The sequence below is a fragment of the Pinus tabuliformis genome, chromosome X (genome assembly GCF_031772625.1).
Source record: "Pinus tabuliformis cultivar Carrire ecotype Pingquan chromosome X, CPIR1, whole genome shotgun sequence".
NCBI lineage: Eukaryota > Viridiplantae > Streptophyta > Pinopsida > Pinales > Pinaceae > Pinus > Pinus tabuliformis.
Window position 1 is genome coordinate 871,492,513 of NC_142308.1, and position 22,928 is coordinate 871,515,440.

Sequence of the window (22,928 nt, forward strand, 5' to 3'; positions counted from 1 at the left end):
AGTGCATGCAAACATGTGTGTTGGCATCCTACTCATGGCAAGATGTTCTAGGTACAAATATGTTCCAAGTACAAAGATATTCCAAGACATGCGAGGTGCCAACGAATGTTAGTGTACTATTACAAAACATGTTAAGGTGTTCCATGAATGTTGAGGAGTGCTAGGTCTCTCCCATTAATAGAATTGATAGAGCTTGATTATGTATTAAATAATATAGTTCTTACACACACTAGTGGAACTTTGTCAAAAGGAAATTTTCTAGATAATAAACCTAATAGAGATGAATCATGTGTTGACTCTAGGAAAACTATATTCTTATGACTTGAGGGAAATGATACACATTAATTACTTCTTAACAAATTGACTGACTATAACCACTATGACCTTGGACACATAATGAAAAATATTCCACAACAATGGTCTTAAATTGTTATCTTTTGATAAAAAATTATAGTAACAAGTACATAACGTCATAAAAAACTCATTGGAATGATCAACGATGATGAACATTTTTGGACCGTCACCAAAAGTAACCAAAAAGAGATTTGGTGAGGGTCAATAAAAGATCGTCACTAGAAGTGTGACCAAAAAGAGAATTAGTGATGGGCCTTTAATGACCCTCACTAAAAGTTTCACCAAAGAGAGAATTAGTGACGGGCATTTAATGACCCTCACCAAAAGTGTCATTGAAAATGGATTTGGTGACAAACCTTAAAGGACCATCACTATATACACTTACAACAACGCTTTTTAAAGGACCATCACCATATGCGACATTGGTGATGGACCTTAAAGGTCTGTCACAGACATGACCCTCACCAGTGACCTTTTTTCTTGTAGTGAGGTACTTCTAAGGAATTGAGAAATAGTGATCTATGCAACAAGAAATCCTAAGTTATGGAGTTATAAAACAATAAATTTGTTTTTGGGCTATGAGAATGGAACCCTCAAACCATGATCCCATAAGAGAGATGACGCAGAGGCCACCACCACAAGATTTTCTGAGGTATTTACTTTCACTATTATACCATTAATTTATCTATCCACAAATGGAAGCAAACTAAGTAATCATCCAAATACTTGTAAATTAAACAAAAAGAAAGTCACTTCAACAGCTAACTATAAATGTAATCTAAGCATGCATATACAAAAAGAGGAACCTCTGCTACTAGGGTTAGGCCCTAACCCAAGAGCTTCATCCCTCTGAATCAAGTCAGTGTTGATCAAAGGAATGCTTCTCATTCTCATTAAAATGTCAAAAATACATAAGAGTAACCAATCACAATGTCTTAGCTCGAAAATTCCTCTTGGCTACAAAAAAATACTTGAATGCTAATGAGGCCCTAGGCCTTCTTATTTGTACAGCTGAAGCTACCAACAACTTCCTTAAAATTAGGGAGGCTTGGCTCCTAAACTCAAGATTAACTTGTCGTCAACTATCACTAGCTTGGCTGCCAATGACCTCGGTGGGCTTGGTTGCTCGTAACTCCAAGCTGATGAGATCTGTTGGAGGAATCTTTGAGTGACTGAGGAGTTAAGGAGGGAGATCCAATCTCCTAAAATCCCTCTTTCTTGTCTACTTCAAGTTCCTTCACTTAAATTAGCCAAAATTTCTCCAAATCCTACAATTAATGCACATTAGGCTACATGACATAACATCTCATATTTACCCATCTCACTAAGAAAAATAATAAAATATGTAAAGAAATGTGAGAAAATTTGATTTTAATAAGCTACAGAGTGGCATTAAGGTCCATATAATTTACCTATTGATGAGCCTCAACATCACCCCTATACTAAAAGTGTTTCTCATCCTCTGAGCAATTTAATCTATGTCCATGTCTTTCATTTCTCTTGTGGATAAAATCTTGCATGCTTCTCTATTTCCTCCAAATGCTTTCTTTCTTCTTCCTCCTTTATTCCTTCTAACATACCCAAGAGAAATGGTGAACTGAGTTTCAAACCAATCCAATTGATTTTGAGTCTCTCTCGTGCTTTCTTATAAAGTGGGGTCCTTTCTAGTGCATCCCTCATTCTTTCAAGGGAATGATAATCCTTGATCCTTAGGGTGTATGGTAGGGTGCCCCATCTCCTTTGGCATGCTTGTTGGATTTCATTCCCTAGCAATATCAAGGTGTCTTCAAAATGGGTGACTGCTTGCTCTTATGTAGCTAGGTATCTTTGTGCAAGTTGGGGATCATTGGTGATGTTGTTGTGGGTGCTAATGACAACCATGGAATTGATCTATTATGCTCTAATGTAAAGGGCATCTTTATCTTCTCTTTCCAACACCCTCTTTACTTCCTTAGCCCTGGCCTCATCATGACTCATCCATGATGCAAAGGTCATTAGTTATAAGTCCCCCAAATTTGGATTGGGGTCTGACACATTCAAGTCTATTAAGGCCAAGTTGTGTAAGTAGAATTCAGATATCTTGGCCTTATCCCCCAGGGTGATTTGGTCATAGAGCTTAATGAACTGCATATAGTCTTGGAAAGGCATAGTCCCTCATTATGCTAGGGTCTTTATCTGAAATTGAATCCATTGATATTTTAGGTACAAGGCATATGACTTTGGTGACATTCATCACTAGAGTGCCTCCATAGAAAGACTTTCCATAGTGGCCAATTCGCTCTCTTTTTCCTATACCTACCTCCTCAGCCATGTGTCTTCAGCCTCTAGTTGAGATTTCATACCTCTTTCCCTATCTCTTATCCTACTCAACTCTCTGCCCATCTCTAGTAGCTTCTCTTCCATATGGCCCACATCTTCTACATTCTTTGATTTATCAATTTGCATCCAGCGATGTGTCCTTTCTCTCTCCTTCTCAAGCTCAAAGAAGAGAGGGATGGTAAATTTTTATGGTATTACTCTGCCTCCCTCAATGAATATGTAATAGGAGTTGAAATTAGGATGTGGGCTAGGTTCTTGCAGCTCTTGGGATTCTCCCTTTAATGTCTTCGGAGCATCAGCCTCCCCTTGTACTTGTTTTTTTGCTTCCTTTCCTTTCCTTTGTCCTTGTTTTCCTTCCTACTACTTTGTCGGTGTTTCCTGTAGTGCTGACAGAGTTTCTTGTAGGACTATCTATGTTTCTTGTAGTTGGATTTTCCCTTTCTGAAATGGGGTCAAATTTTCTTTGATTTTCTTTGTTGAGTTTGACTTGCTAACATGCCACCTAACATAGGCGATTGGCGACTTTGGGGAAGCCTATTTTGATGTGTCCTCTTCACCTTTCATTTATGGGGAGACTAGTTTTTCTTGCCCTTTTGGTGAGTCTTCAATGATGATAGAAGTCTCGGTAGGTGTTTGTGGTCTCCCCTGTTTGATCCTAGTGCTCCTTATTGGCTTTATGGGCCCTGACCCAGGTTCGGCATTAATTAGCCAAGAAAATCCCTACACTACTGGCCCTTTCGGAATCAATCCGTGGAGCGCGGACTGAATTCTCACCTGAAGTAGTATGGGGGGATGTACGAACCAAGTTTTCGAACCCAAATATGGTAGTTATGTCATTTTATACTCTAATCCTTCCTTCGCAAAGATCGATAAGCTTTTTAGGGCTTATCGATATGCTTCTCTTATTCGGCTTTGAGACCTTCGCAAAGGTCTATGATCTTCCTTTGTGTACCCTAAACAGGCGATTTAGACACTTACGCACCTCTGTAATTACTCTTACAGCTATATTTACCCAGATTAGCTTATGTAGTGGATAACTTCAACATGCATTATGATTATCTTCGTGTAAACAGATATTCCTACTTGCATTCATATAGCAAAGTAAAACACATAGATTCGCGCATCAATATAACATTAAATCATAAACCCAGTATTCAACATAACATAATCGCATGCATTCATAATAGAAGTAAAATATCTCATACACAGGTAATTCTAGAATAATTCTCTTTATTAATGTTCAGATCTCGGTTACATACTCTAACTACCCTGTGCACATAGTTGTAGGGTTCTGCGCACATACCTGCGGACTTCTACCCTAGGCCTTTGCGCACAAAGTTGTAGAGCCTCTTTCCTACACTAAGACTCTTCGCTCTTAGCTCTCACAAACCCATTACATCAGTGACTCCTAAAAACGTATGTGAACTGAACTAAAAACTGCCTTAGACTCTTCTAAGACTTCCCTTTTTATACAATCCCATGGTCTGCGGACTAAGAGTGGATCTCATAAATATGACACAAGTTACATAAATAAGGGTGAAAACCCTTGATGACTCTTTACATCTTCATGCTCCATGACCACAAAATGTGGAGACTTTACATTCTTTAGACAAAAGTTGGGCCTTTAACCCCAAAACTAACCCTAGGGGACCCGTTCCCAATAGGCCCCCAACACAAATCTTGTGACTCGCCCTTGAGTCACTCTATTGATGCAGAGATCTTGTCGTGAGTACCTCCTAGCTCCACCTATACTACTGCAACCTCAACGGTACACTGCATCACCGCCTACTTAACCTACTCGACCAACTACTTCGTCACTATTCCTGCGCTATCTGCCTGTATTTTCTATTGTGTTGCCTACAGACTAGCCAATTTTCCTTCAATGGAGGTAGTGAGCACATAGGCTTCATCTAGCCAAGGCCCCAACCTAGCCTTCAGTACTGCCTCCTTGCATTGTACCGCGTCCACCTGTTCCCTTAGTTCCTTTGCTTCCTACAGCTCCGCCAACCTCTGTGTGATGGCAATGGTGCGTGCCATCACTTTGACCTCATCATACTTCTGTTGTAGTTCATTTGCCTCTATTTCTAGCCACTACATGTTGGGATCTTCCTACAGGTAGGTAACTACTTCGAGAAATTGCTTGAAGAGCGAAGTGCACTCCTTCACTTTGGCATCCACTGTGGAAACTGCATCCTTGATAGCTGCCTCGCGCTTCTCTCTGACTTCTAATGGAGTCAAAGGCTAGACCCTCAACTCGAGCTTTGTGATCTTAAGGTTCATCTCAAACTGAACCTTAGCCAGCTCCATTCTTGCATCACGCACACTTGCAGCGAGCTTCTGAATTCTTGCATTGACCGGCACATCTTCTGGGATATTCAGCTCTGGAACAATTTGGCATGCCTCAGCTGCTATGGCTGTGGTGTGCTTATTCCTCTCTGTGATATTCTTAAGTGGATCAATCGCATACATCTTCTCAACAAACATTTGGGCATTGTTGACCTTCTTCTCGCTGATCACATTCAGCGTGCACTACTCTCTAGTCCAAAGTTCCGCGATCACATTGTCTTGCAGGGTGTGAAAGGCTTAACTTGGCAACGCGGCCAAGTTCAACCCAACCTTCTTGAGAGCAATGATGGTGGCCTTTTCAGATTTCACTTCCATAGTCAATGCTCTATCCAGCAGCATGACGTCCCGGGGATCCAAGGAGTGGACCAGCTCCATTGCTTCAGAGGTCCCAGGTGCCAAGCTAGTTGACGTCGCGCTACGCTGTCCCACACTAGTCTGCACTTGAGTCGCCTAGATCTGCACCTCATACAGACCCATCTGAATAGCAACCAAGGCTTGTTGGCCTTGGACTTCTTTTGCGGTCCTACTTTTTCCTGCTCCCTAGTGCGCTTAACCCAGAATGGAATAGTCTCTGGGTCTGCACGTCCCTGTCTGGATTGCTGCTCTTCTTCCTCTGTCTGTGGCGAAGGATACTTCTGACTTCTGTCAGAGTCACACTCTTCCTCTTATTTCTCCTCTTTGGCCTACTTATTAGCAGCGTGATCTGCCTTAGCTTTTTCTTCATCTCCCCTTTTCCTCCTGTTGGCCAATTGTTGCATCTTCAGTCGGGCCTCTTCCTTGTTCTACTTCACGGCAGACTTACTAGACCTAGCTGAAAATTCTAAGGTCATGCACCACTCTGATGGCCAACTCTCCAGGACCAATGTGATTGCATCATCTATTGCCAAGTATGGAAGATCATAGCATTTTTTCTCGGGGTCCTTCCGCACCCTGATGAAGACACTATGAAATTTCTCTTTGAACTCCACATATCCTGACAACTGCTCAAAGACAATTGGGGATAGCCTCAATTTGCAGTTTATCATAGTGGAGATGCTTGCCTCCATCACCACCAAAAATATTTTGGCATCCTTGACCCTCGTGATGTCGTTGGTGGCCCTAAGCGAAGCAAACTTCGCTGCTTCAGGTAGATCTGATGCGACCGGAGGAAACTGGTTGTTCTCCGGTAATTCCCATGCAACCAGCACAATTGAGAGTAAGAGCCAGGCGTAATGGAAGGTCTTACTCCCATCTTGTGCTTCTCTATAGTTCATGAGGAACTCACCGCAAAGGTAGCACGCCCAATTAGCTTATACACCCTCCATGCACTAGGCCACTAATGATGCAACAGGTGTCGGCACTTCATCTACGCGACACTTCCTCATTATTTTCCCAGCCAAAATCTAGGTGGCGACATTAACCACGGGGTCGGTTGTGCTGGAAATTAAGGATTTGCGTGGTTTCTTAGTGATCTTGAATTTGTCCTTCATTCTCATGGTGAGGTCGCGCTCGCCCATCTTTCCACCAAATGCCATGGCTAGATTCAACCCTGAATGTGGTAACAACGTGACCCTATGGATCAACATATCTGTGATGTGTTTCGGTTCTCCTAACCACATGCACCCATTGTGCACTAAGCACAGAAACTATTTGATCACCATCAAGGTTATGGGTGCATGGTGGTAATGTGGCACCCATAGCAGGTTTAACAGTCCTGCCTTGTCCACCCCTTTTATCCACCGTCGCGGCTCCAACGCGGTGACACCAAAATCTTTATAAAACACACGGGTCATAAAGATATCAGTTTCCGTGTGGGGAAATCGCTTTGTGTCTGCCAAGTCCCAATCCTCCAGCTTGAGAGTGGGAATTTTCACCAAGCGCGGCCCTTCAAACGTGATCTAGTCTGGTAGCAACAGGGTATTTAGCATTAATTTCCCCGCACTCGGGTCCTTCGGGACCTTCACCTCACCCTGGCATGGAGGGATGTACTTGGGCAGCTTTGAGATAGGGTCTACACCATCTATGTTAATGTCCTTTGCACCCATATCCATATCTTCAGCACCCTCCTCAAATTCTAAGTCTACCACCTTGCCCTTCTCCTACGTGGTGGGCTTTCCCTTCTAGTGCTTTCTTGGCGACTCATGCACCGGTTGTGTTGCTTTCCTCTTATCCTTCTTTGTCTTGGGACCCTCTTTGGATGGTGTAGGCCTCGGCCTGGGCGACCTCTGCGATTTTGGAACTTCTGTGGGAACTTCTAAACTTCCAATCTCAGGGGAAGCTCCCTTCGATGCCATCAATCCTCCAGCACTTGCGGTTTCCACAGGCACCAACATGAGTCTAGTAAGAACCTCTTGGGTTGCTTTAGGAAACTTGTCAAACATTGAACTAGCCATTAAAGCCTTGAAATAGTCAGGGTTCATGTGCGCCTGATAGCTCAACACCTCAATTCTTAGAATGCAAAGTGTTTTTCGTTGGGTGGCCATCTGTAATTTATAGGAAAATTCGAATTTGAATCCGACCGTTTCCCCCAAAATCTGCTCATAAATGCTATATTGGTTGCATATTTTCACATATATCGCTCTTAAATTCCAACTTAAATGTCGCCCCCCCCCCCACCCCCCTGGCTCCACTTAGTCATTTTCCCATTGTCAACTCATGAACAGTGACCATAATGGTCACTTTTTGGCTGCCCTGCACTGTCTCTCCTTCTATAGCACAGCTCCATTCGTGCTTCACTGATATTGTGACATTCTTCCCTTCCGTGCAATTCCCCAGTCACACAACTCTACAACCTAGGTAGTGTAGTTTATAGTCCTACCCCTCCTTTCAGCTACCTGGAGTGCTAAGACTATGCCTCCACCATATAGTCATCTGGTCGGATCCCCGGTGTATGGCTTCAATCGACTGCCATTCACCTTCCCTAGAAATGGCTCTCCATTCAACTTCACTAGCTGACCTTCTCCACCATCAGTAATCTCCTTGATGACATAGGGCCCTAGCCAATGGATCTGAAATTTTCCTGGAAATTTATCACACTTGTTGTCATACAATAATACTAAATCATTTACCTTGAAGGTACGTAGTTTGATGTGCTGATCATTCCATGCCTTTTCGCACTCCTTTTGAACTTTCTAATGGAATCCAGCCAAAAACCTATCTTCTTCCAGCTCTTCCAATTGCGCAAGCCTTTCTTCCAAGGCTCCGTGATCTGCCATACCTATAAATGCTACTATGCATAGACTAGGTATAATGTACTCCATTGGCATCATAACTTCTATGCCATAAACCAGTTGGAAAGTCATTTGTCCAGCCATCTTTTTTGCAAGTCCTTCTGTAAGCCCATAGCACCGTAGGTATGCACATATCCCAGTCATTCCTTTGTGCATTACAGACCCTCATCAGTGCATTCTCCAATATCTTATTAAACGCTTCCACAGTCCCATTAGCTTGCGGATGATATGGTGTACTCTTCTGATGATAAACCTGGAACTCCTCCGTTAGCACACTAGTCATCTCATTAAGGAAATGCATACCACGATCTCTCATCAAGATATTTGGGCAACCAAATCTAGTCAATACATATTCAAAGATGGACTTTGCTGCTATTACCCCTGTACAGTCCTTCACAAGCTACACATCTGCCCATCTGGTCAAATACTCAGTCGCAGTGATGATGTACCACGCACTCGTCTTCTTTCCTGGAGGCTGAATTGGTCCTACAAAGTCAATTGCCCAATTTTCGAATGACTGTAATGACATATGCAGATTCAGAGGTAGCTCATCCCTCTACAATGGCCTACCCATCCTCTGACATGCATCACATGCCTTACAATAAGCCTTGGAATCCTTGTGAAGCATCTTCCACCACAACCCAGCGTGTAAAATCTTCTACGCTGTTTCTTTTTCTGCATAATGTCCTCCCGCGACTCCTCCATGAGATTCCACAAGGATGTTGTTTCATTCAAAGTTAGGTACATAATGTCACAAAATTTCATCTGAGCCCATTTTATATAAATGCCCTGCAATGACAGAAAAGTCTGTCGCGTGCACCACTATCTCCTTCTTTTGTTGTCTAGTATACCCTTCTAGAGTCGTTCCCATCATCAGGAAGTGTATGATATCTTCAAAATGATTGTCTGTGACACATACTGCAAAGAGCTACTCGTCAGGTAGTCCTTCCTCCAAATTAGTAGGCTCCTCTCCTATTTCAATGCGCAACAGATGATCCAGTCCAAAATTCAATTGTCCTGGCTTCACAATAACTTCGAAATCATATTCTTGAAACAGCAAAAACCATCATCATATCTTCCCCCCCAACATAGGCTTGTTAACCAAGTACTTCAATGCAGAATGGTTTGTATACATCTTAAACTGTGTGTCTATCAAGTAGTGTCTAAACTTCTAGATCGCATACACCATAGCCAAACCTTCGCGCTCTGTCATTGAATAATTCTTCTCAGCTTTAGACAACTTCATACTCGCAAATTATATAGGGTGATCCAACTCTCCCTCACTGATTTGTGTCAGTACTGCCCTGAGCGCAATACATGACGCATCCACATGCACATGAAATTCCTTCTTCTAATCCAGGAAGACTAGGATCGGCACAGTGACTATCCTTTCCTTCAACACATCTAAGCTTTGCTGGCACTCTTCATTCCAACACAACGTAGCATCCTTATTTAGCAGCTTCTCCATCAGTGCAGTAATCTGGGCATAGCTTTTGATGAACTTTCTATAGTATCATGTATGCCCCAACGTTGCGCACAGCTACTTCACACTTCTTGGTGCCTCCAAATTAATTATAACCGTGATCTTAGCAGGGTCTACCATCAAGAATTGTCTACATACCACGTGACTTAGCAAGATCCCACAAGGGATAGAGACCAAACATTTCTTCAAATTGAGTGTAATCTGATACCTCGGCATGTATCCAGCATTAAGCGTAAACTAGCTACATGGCATTTCACTAGCCCAAATATTGTCCAATCATCAAAATATACTTAAGGAAACTTGTGAATGAAGTCCTTAAATTCCATGATGACCACACATGAAAAATCACCGACACGTTCTTCAACCCAAAAGGAATTACGGTATACTATAAGCACCCCCACTCCATGGCGAAGGTCTTCTTACTTCTATCCTCAAGCATGATCTTAATCTGATGGTAACCCGAGAACCCATCTATGAATGAATATGCCTCCTGTCCTCCTACATTATCCAGCACCTCATTAGTGAACGGAGTTGGAAAGGGATCATGTACACAAGCATCATTAAACTTCCTGAGATCTATGCATATCCTTATTTCATCCTTCTGATTCTTGTCCTAAACTACTATTGGGTTTACCTGTTACAGATCCATTTGGGCACATCAAATCCCAACATCCAGATCAGTGTTTTAGGGCTCATCAAACCCTAATTTCAGTTGCTTCATTCCCTAAACAAGTCACCCCTTTGAATGCCTCCCTCTCAGACAATTTCAAGACTTGAAGACATCCAGAAATAGCCTCTAGAGGGACTAGCGCATGTAAGCCCTTATGAAGGTGCACTGCAGATAAATTAATTCCACTGCCAAGGTGCTCTGCAGAGCACTTAGGCTTCCTTTCACCTGCATTGGGTAAGAATGATCGAAATTCACATAGTTTTTGGGGAATATTCTTATCTTTTGGATTCATCTAGAAGTTTCCCTCACTTATCAACTCCTATGAGCTCGAAAATGGATGAGGAATGAGTTATGGTGCATCCTATCCTCTCATCCCTTCCTCCATGGAACTAATTCTAAGTATGGAAGGCCATTCAATGCCACCGTTAATGATAAAACCTCCTTCATCTTCCTATAAATTTACCACTCATCTAAGTGGTCAAGGTATGGATTATGTTGAATTGTAAGGAGATAATGTTGCTATGAGATTTGGCTTTGAAGCAAGTATTGTGATGCTACAAGTTTGTAATGCTTTTGATGTGATGTGGATGGGATCCAAGCTAGAGGAATGGCTTTGAATCGGACACCAATGGTTGCAATTCCTTCTTCTATATAATAAAGTGTTTGAACCTTTTTCCCATATGTTTGTATTGTTTCATAATGCATGTGTGTGTGTGAATCGTATCTGATTCCTTTCACTTATATTCAATAGATCGTATGATTTAATCGGTTTTTGTCTTCTGTTGTGTTTACAGGGTACTTCTCAAGAAGATTAAGTACAGGAAGGAGCAACAGAATCGATACAGGGGAGATAAGAGGAAAGAGGAACTACAGGTAGGCCTTATATCTTCTCATATTATCTAGGAAAAGTCTAAAACACTTTAAACTGTTGTTCTAGATACAGCTACTTATCTAGGGAATTAGTATTTATCCATAGATGCTAAATTCTCCAAAACAAATTGGCGACTCCACTGGGGATGAATCCTCTTTCCTAGTAGCTTATTCACCTCCTAAGACATCCTTGTAGACCCTACTTATGTTCATTGACTTTATTTCAGCTCTTTTGCATTGAATTTTGGCGAAAATTGAGGTTAGATGACTCTTGAGTGGCCTCTCAAAAATTAGCACAGGATTGGTCAGGGGGCAGTGCTTGCAGAGCACCCTTGAGTGAGAGATAGTGCTATGCATTGTAGTTAAGCCTTCTTTGACCTGCACTGATCAACCTTAGGGAAAATTTTCACCTTTGGAATGTGTTTTTCCAACTTTTCTCTGCTTGTTTTCTTGTTGATTGATCAATGAATGCCATGTCTTAGAGAACAAGTTTCTATCTCTTTACCAGCCCTACTTTGATTTGATTGATTAATGTTTCTTTAAGGTTTTCTTTTTCATTATCAGTCTGTAGTCAAAGTTAGAATATAGTTGATTAATCTTTGTTTGAAATAAAGTGTCATAAAGTATTATTTTCCTTCGAAACAGAACTGTCGTAAAAGTCTTCGTTCTTATCAAAGGTTGATTGATCGTATGTGCATATTTCCTTTTTGTTCATCATAACATTAAGGGATTCAATAAGAAAAACTTGCATCGTTCATATTGTAGTTTGTGAATGCTTGAAAGGAATAGTTAGGAAAATTGCATTAGTTGTGCTCTTTTCTCTTTGTCAAAAATATGATTACTTTATCCCTACTAGCTAAGGATTTTCATTATTTAATTGAATGAGAATAATGCTTATCATATTAGTTGCATTTTAGGAATTGCAAACATACATCGTGTGGTGAGCCCTAAAAGGAAAATTCTAAAGAAGATCAACTTAAAATTTATCTGAATTTACCTAATGGAGCATTGTCACCTAACGAAATACACTTAGAGGTCTAGGCTAGAGACGTGTTCTGGTGTCGTAAAACAAAGCAGTTGTCACTAGCTTGTCTGTAATACATCCCGAGTGTGATACTTCATTCCATGTATGTGAGTATATCGTAGCTCGTCGATGTACCTTCAGGTATATACGGCGGTGTTACAGTACGTAATGTATATGGGAATGCTCTCACTGTGCGGTTTTTCATTAGACAACGCTTATACAAATTGGGCCTCCGTGTAATTTCAGGTATATATGGGAGGACAACTCCAGGTTTCTATCCATCCTTAGGTAACCGAGTCAACCACCCTATACATTGTGATACACCGAACACAGCATTTGGGGAAATTTTTTACCCATACTTCTCGGTTCGCCGAGAGGTATTCTGCAGTTCACAAATGCTTGGTAAACCTTTTGCCTAGATTATCCCTCTTTTGTTTTTTTATGTTATTTTGATTAAATAAATTTAATTGACCATGGATAACATCCTCCACACTCGCTCCTTAGTTGATATTAGGTTGAAACATATGGCAAAAAATCCAGAGTCCACTGATCAAGGAATTCCTTTTGATAGGAATCCTAGTCCTTTTCCTCCTTTCAGAAATATCGGTGCTCTTTATATGGCTACATTGTCCCTTCCAAGATTTACCATTGGCTTGCCAGTATGGTTGTTTTCAACCTCCTTGGTTCAAAATGTCATGATTTCTCCACAATCGAGTACTCCCTCAACTGGACAAAATCAACCTCCAGTTGATCCTAAAGTTGACCCTTTGCCTTCTTCCTCAGTTGTTTCTTCCTCCTCTTCTTCCTCTTCGCCTGGTGAAAGTATTGGTACTAGTAAATAGGTGGCTAAGAAGAAGAAGAAGAAGAAGCAAATTCAGCAGAGGGGCGACCAAGAAACCATTGCTTTGAATGGAACATCTGATGAGAAACTATCCATCAAGCCTCACAAGGTTCGATATCCATGCAAACTTTGTGCGGGAGACCATCTTCTTCGACATTGTTCTAGTATTCCTCATATTTTAGAAGAATGGTCTTCCCGTTCACATCATCCTGTGTCATCAACTTTTGGAGATCATGCTAGTGACAGACCATCAACTAGTGGTAGTAACATTCATGGAAAGAAGGGTAAAGTCAATTTTCCCTGTAGGTAATGTGAAGGGAATCACCCCATTCAACTTTTTCCCTATCTGGATGAAGCCAAAAAAGTGTTGGATAACCATCCTTCTTTACCGCAACAACTTCCATCTGGTTACAGGAGACTATTTGCTACACAATAATTTGTCAGTGTCTTCCCTCCAGTCCTTCTAATATGTCATGTTTCCAAGTCAAACATGCTCACATTAGAAAAATTCTCTCTGATGTTGCCAAATGACCCACTTTTCCTAAGTTATTTGCCTCATTGCGTCTGTGGGCCAAATAAACACGCTGAATGGCACTCCTTAATAGTCCGGATGCGCTGCCATCGTGGAAGTACACCTGATTCCCGTGATGGTCTGATTTCATGTCCCAGTGCAAGGTTGTTTATAATCTTTGGTGATGACCTGACTAGCTACATTATTCAATAGCGATGTTAGTGCTATAGATCAGTTATGCCCCCGCGATGATCCAGATTAGGTGAATCTGTTCCAATAGTCGGCCTTCCAGATGACTCCAGACCTGGTTGTTGGCATAGTTTGTATCGCTCTCCTTTCTCTGGCATGGTTGTTCTGTCATTTATGCTACCTTCCATGGAGATAAGCGCACTCTTCCACCTTTCATGGAGACTCCTTCTCCTATTTAAACTCTCACCATTGCTATGCATTGCTAGTTTTTTATAGTTGGCTAGTTGAGCAGTGTTGTTAGTGTTTGTGAGTTTGCTAGATAGCTGGTGTGAGTGTGACAAGTGTGGGATTGTTGATAGCTTGTGGAAGGTTGTGAAGTGCCCTTAATCTTGTGTAAAAATTATGAGTGAGAGAGACTTGTGTATTGAGAGATCCATCTTCAAAGAGTGAATGCTTGAAGAACAGGCTGGCTGGATCCCTCTAAGAAGGCTTGTGACATCAAGACTTTGGTTGTAAGCTTACTCTTATTTCATTATTAATAAAATCAATGATGTTTTCCTATGTCTTGTATGTAATGTACTTGATAGCTCATGACTTCTTGACTTTGTGAGTAAATAGATCATTGTTGTTTCTGGTTACATGCTTTATTGTATTTCCTTTGCATTGTTTCAAGTTGATCACTCGTCAGGAGAAGGAAGCGGAAGCTGGAGCGGTGCAGCAGACCTTCATCGACCACCAGTTGAGGTAGGCCTCTAACTATGACTATTTAAGGAAAGCTATTGTTGATCTGTCCGCGTTTGTGACTAGACCCACTCTAGGGCTAGAGGGGTTGCCTCTGTCCATAGAGGGAACACTTTCCTGCATCACAAATTGGTGACTCCACTAGTGACCTTTGGACTTTGTTCTTTTCTTGTTTACTCTTGTCTTGATTTTTTGATTTGGTCTCTTTTGAAGTTTGGGGATTAGTTATCAGTCTCCTAAGTTTCCTAGGTTGATCTGGGAAATACCCCTATTTGACTGAGGGATTGATTGCTTTTGATTTGGGAGTTTTGGTTCGCCTATTATTGTTTTGAACATCATCATGGCTTTAAACTCGCATTGTCATCGCGCTCACCCTTTTGTAATATCCTGTTCATTGCGTAATTACGCCTCACAGTCGCGATGATTCTGAAAATCTGACCATCGCGGAAAAGTTGTGTACTTCCGCGCTGACATCGCTCTATTGCTGCGGCGAGTTCTTTATCAGCGCTTGTTGCTTGTGTATTACCCACGCTGATTACTGTAGAATTGATTTTCTCAATTCTGCTTCTTGAGTCCATCAGTCCTGCTCGTCCCTTGCTTTTCTCACTTGTTTGATAACTTGTTTTTCACTATTTATAGGTTGAGGCACTCTCTTGTGAGCTTTGTTGAATGAATCTTTCTTTTTTACTTATGTGACCTAGTTCATTGTTTCAAGTTTCTTAGATCGCTTTGGCTTGGTTGCTTGTTTGCTCAAGGTTCGTTTGCAGCTTCTTATTGGTTTGATTGAGCCTTCCCCTTTGCTTGCTTTTGGTTGATTGTCTAGTGACTGTTATTGAACCAATCTTTGGCATTGATTCGATTTCTTTTCACTACCAAACATAGATCACAATTGTTTGGATCAATCGGTTTTTTTCCACACTTGCTTGTTGCTTGTTTGTTTCTTCTATATTAAAAGACATCAAAATCAAAGGATTACATTCATTTAGTATACGAAAGTGAAAGTGAATTTGCATTTCAAATTTGCATATTGGAAAGTGAATGTTCAAATCTCTCATTAGTAGTATCCATGCACTTTAGGAATTGATGTCTGTATGCATTGAGTGACTACCTTTGTTGTCTTGGTTTTCTTGGTTTTCTTGGTTTGGGAATGGTCTCTCTACCCTCCCGTAGGTAGGTGTTCATCGAAGAAAAGGATATTTCATTCATTCTAGCTACATCCTAGGATTTGTTGTATACATACGGTAAGGCCTGAAAACTGAAACATAATCCAAGATCAACTCTAAAATGAACTGAATAAATCTAACAATGCATTGGAACATAACGCACACTATTTAGAGGTCTAGGCTAGAGATGTGTTCCGGTGTCGTTAAACCTAGTCACTTTTGTTTCCACTCAAGGTTGGGTGATTCCTCCTTCTGTGACTCAATAGTGGTCTATCACGGAATTGCGCTCCCATGTACCGTCAAGTATATGTTGGGAGACCCCACTAGGTTATCATCCTTTATCCTTAGGAAGCCGTTTCTACCACCTTACAAGCCGTAACACACCGAACACAGCACTCAGGAAGATTGACTGTCGTACAGAAAGTTCTTGGTTTTCATATGACTGCCAAGGTGTATATGCAGTTTTACGGATTTGTCTGGTAAACCTTTTGCCTAGTTCTCCAGAGTAGTCACTTTCGTTCCTTTTCGGGCTCCCTAAAAGAAAAGGTCCATCTGAGCACTTGTCACTTCAGGCTCATTAAATATTCGAAGGTGACTAAAGTCATCTTTTTTTCCTTTCCTCAATTCTTTAAAGATGAAAAGGTCAAGTTCTGTTCCTATGTCTTAAAATTTATTTGGCCACGATTCACATTTACCCTGTTAGATCTTATTTGCGTTAGCTTGAGTAGGGTTATTTCTCGTTAATTTTTCCTAGGATTTTTGAATCATCATCCTGGCGGAATCACCGATCCCGTCTCCTATTCCAAGTGACCAAGGGTCTCCTTCTTCTGTTGCTCCTGAGATGTCGGTTGTTAGTGATACTCTCCCTGTTATTCCGAGTATCCAACCGATTAACTCTCACGCTCCAGAGGACGAGTCTTACGATATTCACAAGAACCCCGTTTGGGAGCCTTCCAAAGAAGATATTCCCGGTACCACTACTAGTGTTTTGGTCCCAATGTCTTCTTCTAACATGGAAGACACATCCCCTATCACGAGTGAAGAATCTGTTGCAACGAGCGGTGAAATTCCTATCTCAACGGAAACTACACCCTTCCGTGTCACCCATCTTGGTGTCATGCTGCCTTTACGCTATAAGGATTTGACAATGTTATGGGTTCTAGGACCTCCCTTACGAGTTCTATTGTCTTACACCGTCACTCCGACCTCGAAGTCTTTTATTCCTCAAATTCACAATGTGTCTGTCACTTCTGTCCCAACTATTCCAACTATCTATGTCGCCTCTGTTAGCGCTCAAATCTGCCTCAGGCTGAGGAGGGAAAAACTCGAGGCCACATCAAACCACGCTCAGCCTCGTAGCTAGCCCTACGAGGACAAGAGAGGGCTCTCTCCAGGTCTATCTCGGCAAAAGGTCTTCAAAAGGGCTGAGATGACTCAAAATTAATACGGATTTTAGGCTAGTAAAGAGATAGGAAAGTTTGATTTAGATTTTTTTTGGGTTTTTGTTGGAGAAACGGGAAAAAACAATTTTGGGTCCGGGGATAAGGCCAAATCTTTGCAGAATTCGAGTTGGGGCGAGGTAGGCAGTAGTCTTGATGCCTTTGATCAGGTGTATGGATGGATCAGAACGACAAGGAGCTGAAGAGGGCAAGGGAGAACATGGATCCTCTCCAAACTGGCGAAAACATGTAAAACTAAACAAATTTAAAGGCAGAGCACTGTAAACAATGGATTCAACCTCATTTACTCATTCATTTAATTTCAGAAGCATAATAAGGGAATGGCATACATTAAACATGAATGAACTTACAATAAACTGATAGATAACACCATCAAGAACTAAAAGCCACAAGAATCCCAACAGGTGTTGCAAAACCTCTGATCTTTCCTTAGCCAAAATATGAAAAATATGTACAATAGTGTGCCAAAATCTTCCCAAGAGTCCAACCTTTGCTACTGACTAAAAATTTACATCATATAGACCAAGCTAACCCATTCCCTAACTTCTAGGGGTCGAGCTCCTCCTTCTAGGAGTAGTTTGAACCAATTCTAAACATGGAGCAAGAATCTAGGTGACCAAAACAACCTGCCTCTAAAAAGAAGGAAATTGATTCATTACATTAAATTTTTGCTATTTTATGAATGAATCATATAGAATATGGTAAATAAGCGCCAAGTTTACATCATGTACATCAAATTATATCAAGCTGGGTCAAAAATCACATCAAGAGATGAAATTGCTCATAACTGGCCGAAATTCTGAGCTGGAAAGTGAAAAATTGACCAAAATCTGTATGCGTAGTGCCCCTGAGCCATACGCATAGCGAGACTTTCAACCTGTTTTTGGGGCACTTCCTGGCATCCAAATTGAGCTCATGATAGCTCTTTGGAAAGCCCTGGATGTTGGCTATCCAACCCAAGTAGAATTTTTCAATTTGGAGCTCATTTGCCCCTCCAAAACTTCATTCTCCAAGAAGTACTTCCTGTTGGTGCAAAAGGTGGCAGAAAGGTGGTTTTCATGGTGTTTTTGGGCCTTTTGATCATCCAGAACTTGATGAAATGCTTCGGCAATACTTGAGCATGCATAAATTACCATGACAAACCCAAAAATATAAAGTTTCCCTCCAGCAAGTGTCCCAATCAAAAGCGAGCGCGTCGACGCGCTACTCGTATAGCTGAAAAATCTGTTTTGGGGCCAAAAAATTTCAAAATGACAAAAATTTCTCCGAATTTGCTCAAATTCGGAGCGAAGACCCTCCATCATGTATCATGCCTAGCCAGCGAAGCCTCGGCCAAAATCTAGAGTGGATCAGGTGTTTCACGGCGCTTCAGTGTCCTCCTGGTGTATGCAGTTCAGTGGTGCAATCTCTGTCTTGGTTGTATGATGTGTTGTTGTCAGTCATGGTGTTGCAATGTGTATGTTCAGCTTGTTGAAAATGAGAAATGAGACCTTGGTGTCTTTGTCTCCAATCGCCAAATGCGTGCCAAAGGGGAATGAGGGATTGAGAACACCTATAAGTGAGATAGGAATGGGATATGGTGATGGGGGGTAGTTTTTAAGGAGAGGAGTGAAATGAAATGGAAACATATCAGTGATTCAAGTGGAATCAAGGACAAAGAAATAGCCTTTGAATGTTATGGAGATTAGGCTTTTATCAATGGAGGAATGTAGTAGTAAGTAATAGGGTTTGGGATTTCACATGGGAACCAAAAGTATAAAGGGATATGAGGATAATGAATATGGGGAAGGGACAACAATATGATCACATGATAGTGACAGCAGTGATGGAATAAAAGAAAAGGTTGACAAATGGCAAGAATTTAGCACCAACACAATCTTCAAACTTTATGCATAACCCTAGGAGCAGATTTGGTATAAGGTAGGGTTTGATGTTCACCATATCAAACACTTGTTTTATTCACATTAGAAACACCATAACAAATACACAAATCACTGAGCATGCATAAATAACTTACTTGCAGACAAATGAAGTGGTCTGATGAGAATTTGGGTGATGAACTGTTTTTTTCCAGCCTTGGGGCTATATGCGTAGCGCGCACTTTTATATGCGTATCGCGCCACATAATGCATTTTGCATGAGGCTTTTGGAGGCCTTCCTGATCTCCAAATTAGGCGTGTGATAGCTTGTTGGAAGGGGATTTGAGTCTAACTTCCAACCCAAGTGGAATTTTTCAATTTGGAGTTCATTTACCCTGTCAGAAATCAAATCTCCAAACACTACTTCCAGCAGGTGCATCAATTCTCCTGAGGCAACGGTATTCTTGACATCTCTCAAAAACCATTATACCTATGTAAAAGTGAATGAGTTTTTTCTTCCTTGGCATGTTGTGAACAAAAACCTCTCTCTGTTTTCCAAAATTCATCTTTTATTGCTCTGAAACATCATTTGAGTGAAACCTATCCCGATGTGTGAAACAAGGGATCTTGTCGAAATGAAGCGAAATGAAGGGGATAAGGGGCTTCTAAATTCTTGGGGAAATTTTTGGAAGTAGGGAAGGATGTTAAGAAGCAGGGGAAATTGGAATCTCAGATATCGAGTGAGGGTAAGGGGTCCAAAAGGGCAAAACACAGGCCTAGCCTAGAAAATTGCCAAGTTGTGGCAAGAAAATAGGGTTTGTGGAAAAATGAGGAATTTGGGGAATCTCAGTGATGGGAAATGTTTAATAAGGTACATTAATGATAGGGGAAGGTGTATGAAGATCAGGATACAAATTTTTTCGATGATTTGACCATCCAAGAGAAATTACCTCCAAAACACTAGGAGAGGGAAATGGACCTTACCATGGCACAATTGAAGCATGAATAAGCTGTAAAATGACCCAATGGAACTTGACATGATGATGACAACCCTTTGAATGATGATACACTCAGCTGAATGATGACATGGATTGCCATTTGGACAACTTTGAAAAGAGTGAAAACAAACCCTAGACCTAATGCCTAGTGACCAAATTTTGCTTGAAGACTCTTTGAAATGACAAAATTTGACCTTGACACCTTAAAATCACTTTGTAAGAGCATGTTTGATCACTGGAGGAAGGCTGCAAAGACTGACACTAACAGCCTCTTCCACCCCTGTGGTTGGTGTTGTTACTGCATCCTCAGTTGTCACCATTATTGCTGGACCTTCATCCGGATCAGCAAATAGTGGCCCATCGACATCTGTACCCGGAGTTGTTGATCCTACACTAAGTGCCCCACCTTCTTCTGGTTCCATTCCAGCAGGGGGGGCATACAATCAATATTTGCACGCTCTTCAGAATCCAAACCCTCAATATCTATTTCATTATGATGATTCTCGAGGAGCTCATATTTAATACCCTAGACCTTTACCCTTTTAGCCTGCGGTTGAGGTCACGGTCCCGTTATCTGTTGCTTGGGGTACCACCAGTTATCGTGGTGCCCAAGTATCCCCTGCGAATTTTCAAGGACCACCTTATCAAGGTCAATCGTCTTACACGCAACCCTCCTATGGGCAGCAGTATTACGGGCAGCCTTATCCAGTGCAACTTGGAGGCCCACAAGGACAACCCTTCTAGGGACAACCTTTGGCCTCTGGTGGTTCATCTTTTACCTATTTCAGGCAACCTTCTGGTAATCCAGGACAACCTTACATGCAACAAGGCCAACCTAGTTTCCAGCAAGGCTACCCTTCTGGGAAAATTGGTCACCTTACATTCAGTAAGGCCAACCAACTGTCCAGTCTGGTCAACCATCTGGACAAGTTGGTCAGCCTTAAATCCAATCAAGTCAACCAACTGTCCAATCTGCTCAGCCATCCAGTCCATCAGGATAGCCCTCAGTTGTGCAAGGACAACCCAATACCCAGTAAGGTCAACCTTCTCAGCAAATGGGTTAATCTCAATCTCAACTAGGTCAACCTTCTAGCCAGGTGGCTCAACCTCAGTTCTCTCAAGGACATCCGTCTGGGCCTGCTCAACCGGGCATTCAAATGATTATTGCTTCTCAAGCTCAACCCGATTTTCAGCCCCAATCTGGGCTCCAGACCCAATCCGATTTTCAAATGCAGGTTGGATCTCAATCTCAACCAGCCTATCAAACGCAACGTGGCTCCTAGGCTCAGTTTGGAGCCCAGCTGCCTTATGGTTTCCAGTAATCCCATGGGCAACCTCAATTTGCCCTGTACCAAAAGTATCAACAACTGCAGGTGAGTCCTTATCAGAATTACCAGCAATTGTATGTTGCTCCTACAGGCCAAGTTGGTAATCAATGGAATGTTGGGGGGCAAATCCAAGGTCAACCATCCTATAACCCCTAAGGACAAAATCCCTATGGAAAAAACCCTCTTGGGCCAAATCCGTCTAGACAGAATCAATGGGGGAAACAAGTAGCTGGCTAGAACTCTGGTGCTACCTCCTACCTGCGGCCTCAGATGTCTTTTAACCCTCAATTACCCTTCTTAGCAATGTTGGAATTACCATATGTGTCCAAACTGACTAATGATTCTATTCTTCATAACCCGTATTGGTCGCCGATTCCAACTAAGATTCTTGGTGACTATCCCAAATTTGATGGTAAAGTTGGAGAAGATCCCCAAGCCCACGTTATGACTTATCATCTATGCTGTTCGTCAAATTCATGGTCTGATGATTCAATCCAACTCCGCCTTTTTCAAAGGACCCTCACTAGCTCTGCCGCTAAATGGTATATTGAGTTAGCTCGTGGATCTTTTCAGGATTTTAACTCATTGGCTATGGAATTTTTAACTCATTTTCAGTTGCCGATTCGATATGAAATGGGCACACACCTCCTGACATCCTTGAAACAAACAACGGCTACACATATCTTCGATCATATCCATGAATGGAGACGGTGCCACCGTTTGATTAAGTTTTGGATTCCCAATCAGCTCCTGACCGACTAGTTCACGACCTCATTTGTCAGTCCGATAGCGTGGGACATTGCTATGGGGGCATGTGTAACTGAGGAGCAAGCTATCGCACGTGCTCAGTACCTTGACTTGGTTTACTCCCAGTCCGGTACGCTATATTATTATTTGCCTGATGCCCCGAGACCTGAAACTTCCAAAGCCCCGCCAACCCCATCCATTGACAGTGTCATTATTTCTATTAATCTGCCTTCTAAGAAGTCTTCTGCGAACCCTGGGAAGCAAAAGTTGAATGCTCCGGATGAAAATACTTCTCAAGTTGTATCCAATTCTGGTAATACTTCTGAGGTTAACGCCGTCCAGTCCACCACGGCGAATAAAGCCTCGAAAGGAAAAAAGAAGGGAAAAGGAAAGAATAAAGCTGATCAACTTAAGCAGGATTCTCCTAAACCTCCACCCGAGGAAGGTGCCAAACGCAATCCCAAGTATCCTTGCCTTATCTGTGATGAGGATCACTATACCAAAGACTGTCCAAGGCGGTCTGAAGTTATTTGTTTGTTGAAAGGTGCTCCCGGGACTCCTGTCGTGCTCAAAGAGCCTTTTCCCTCGCAGCAAATGCAAATGGTTGTTGATCCATCTCAATCCTCTTCTCCCTTTGGTTCTCAAGTGTTTATGGCTGGGACGATTCCCGTCCACATTAGTACTCGGGCAAAAGAGTATACGTCACCTGCCGGGAAAGAGCCTAAGGTTCCCTCTAGCGCTTCTCCGTCCAGTTCTAGTCCGCTCCATATCGAGAGACCTATCACTGAGATGCCCATCCGACCCCCTCCTAAAGGT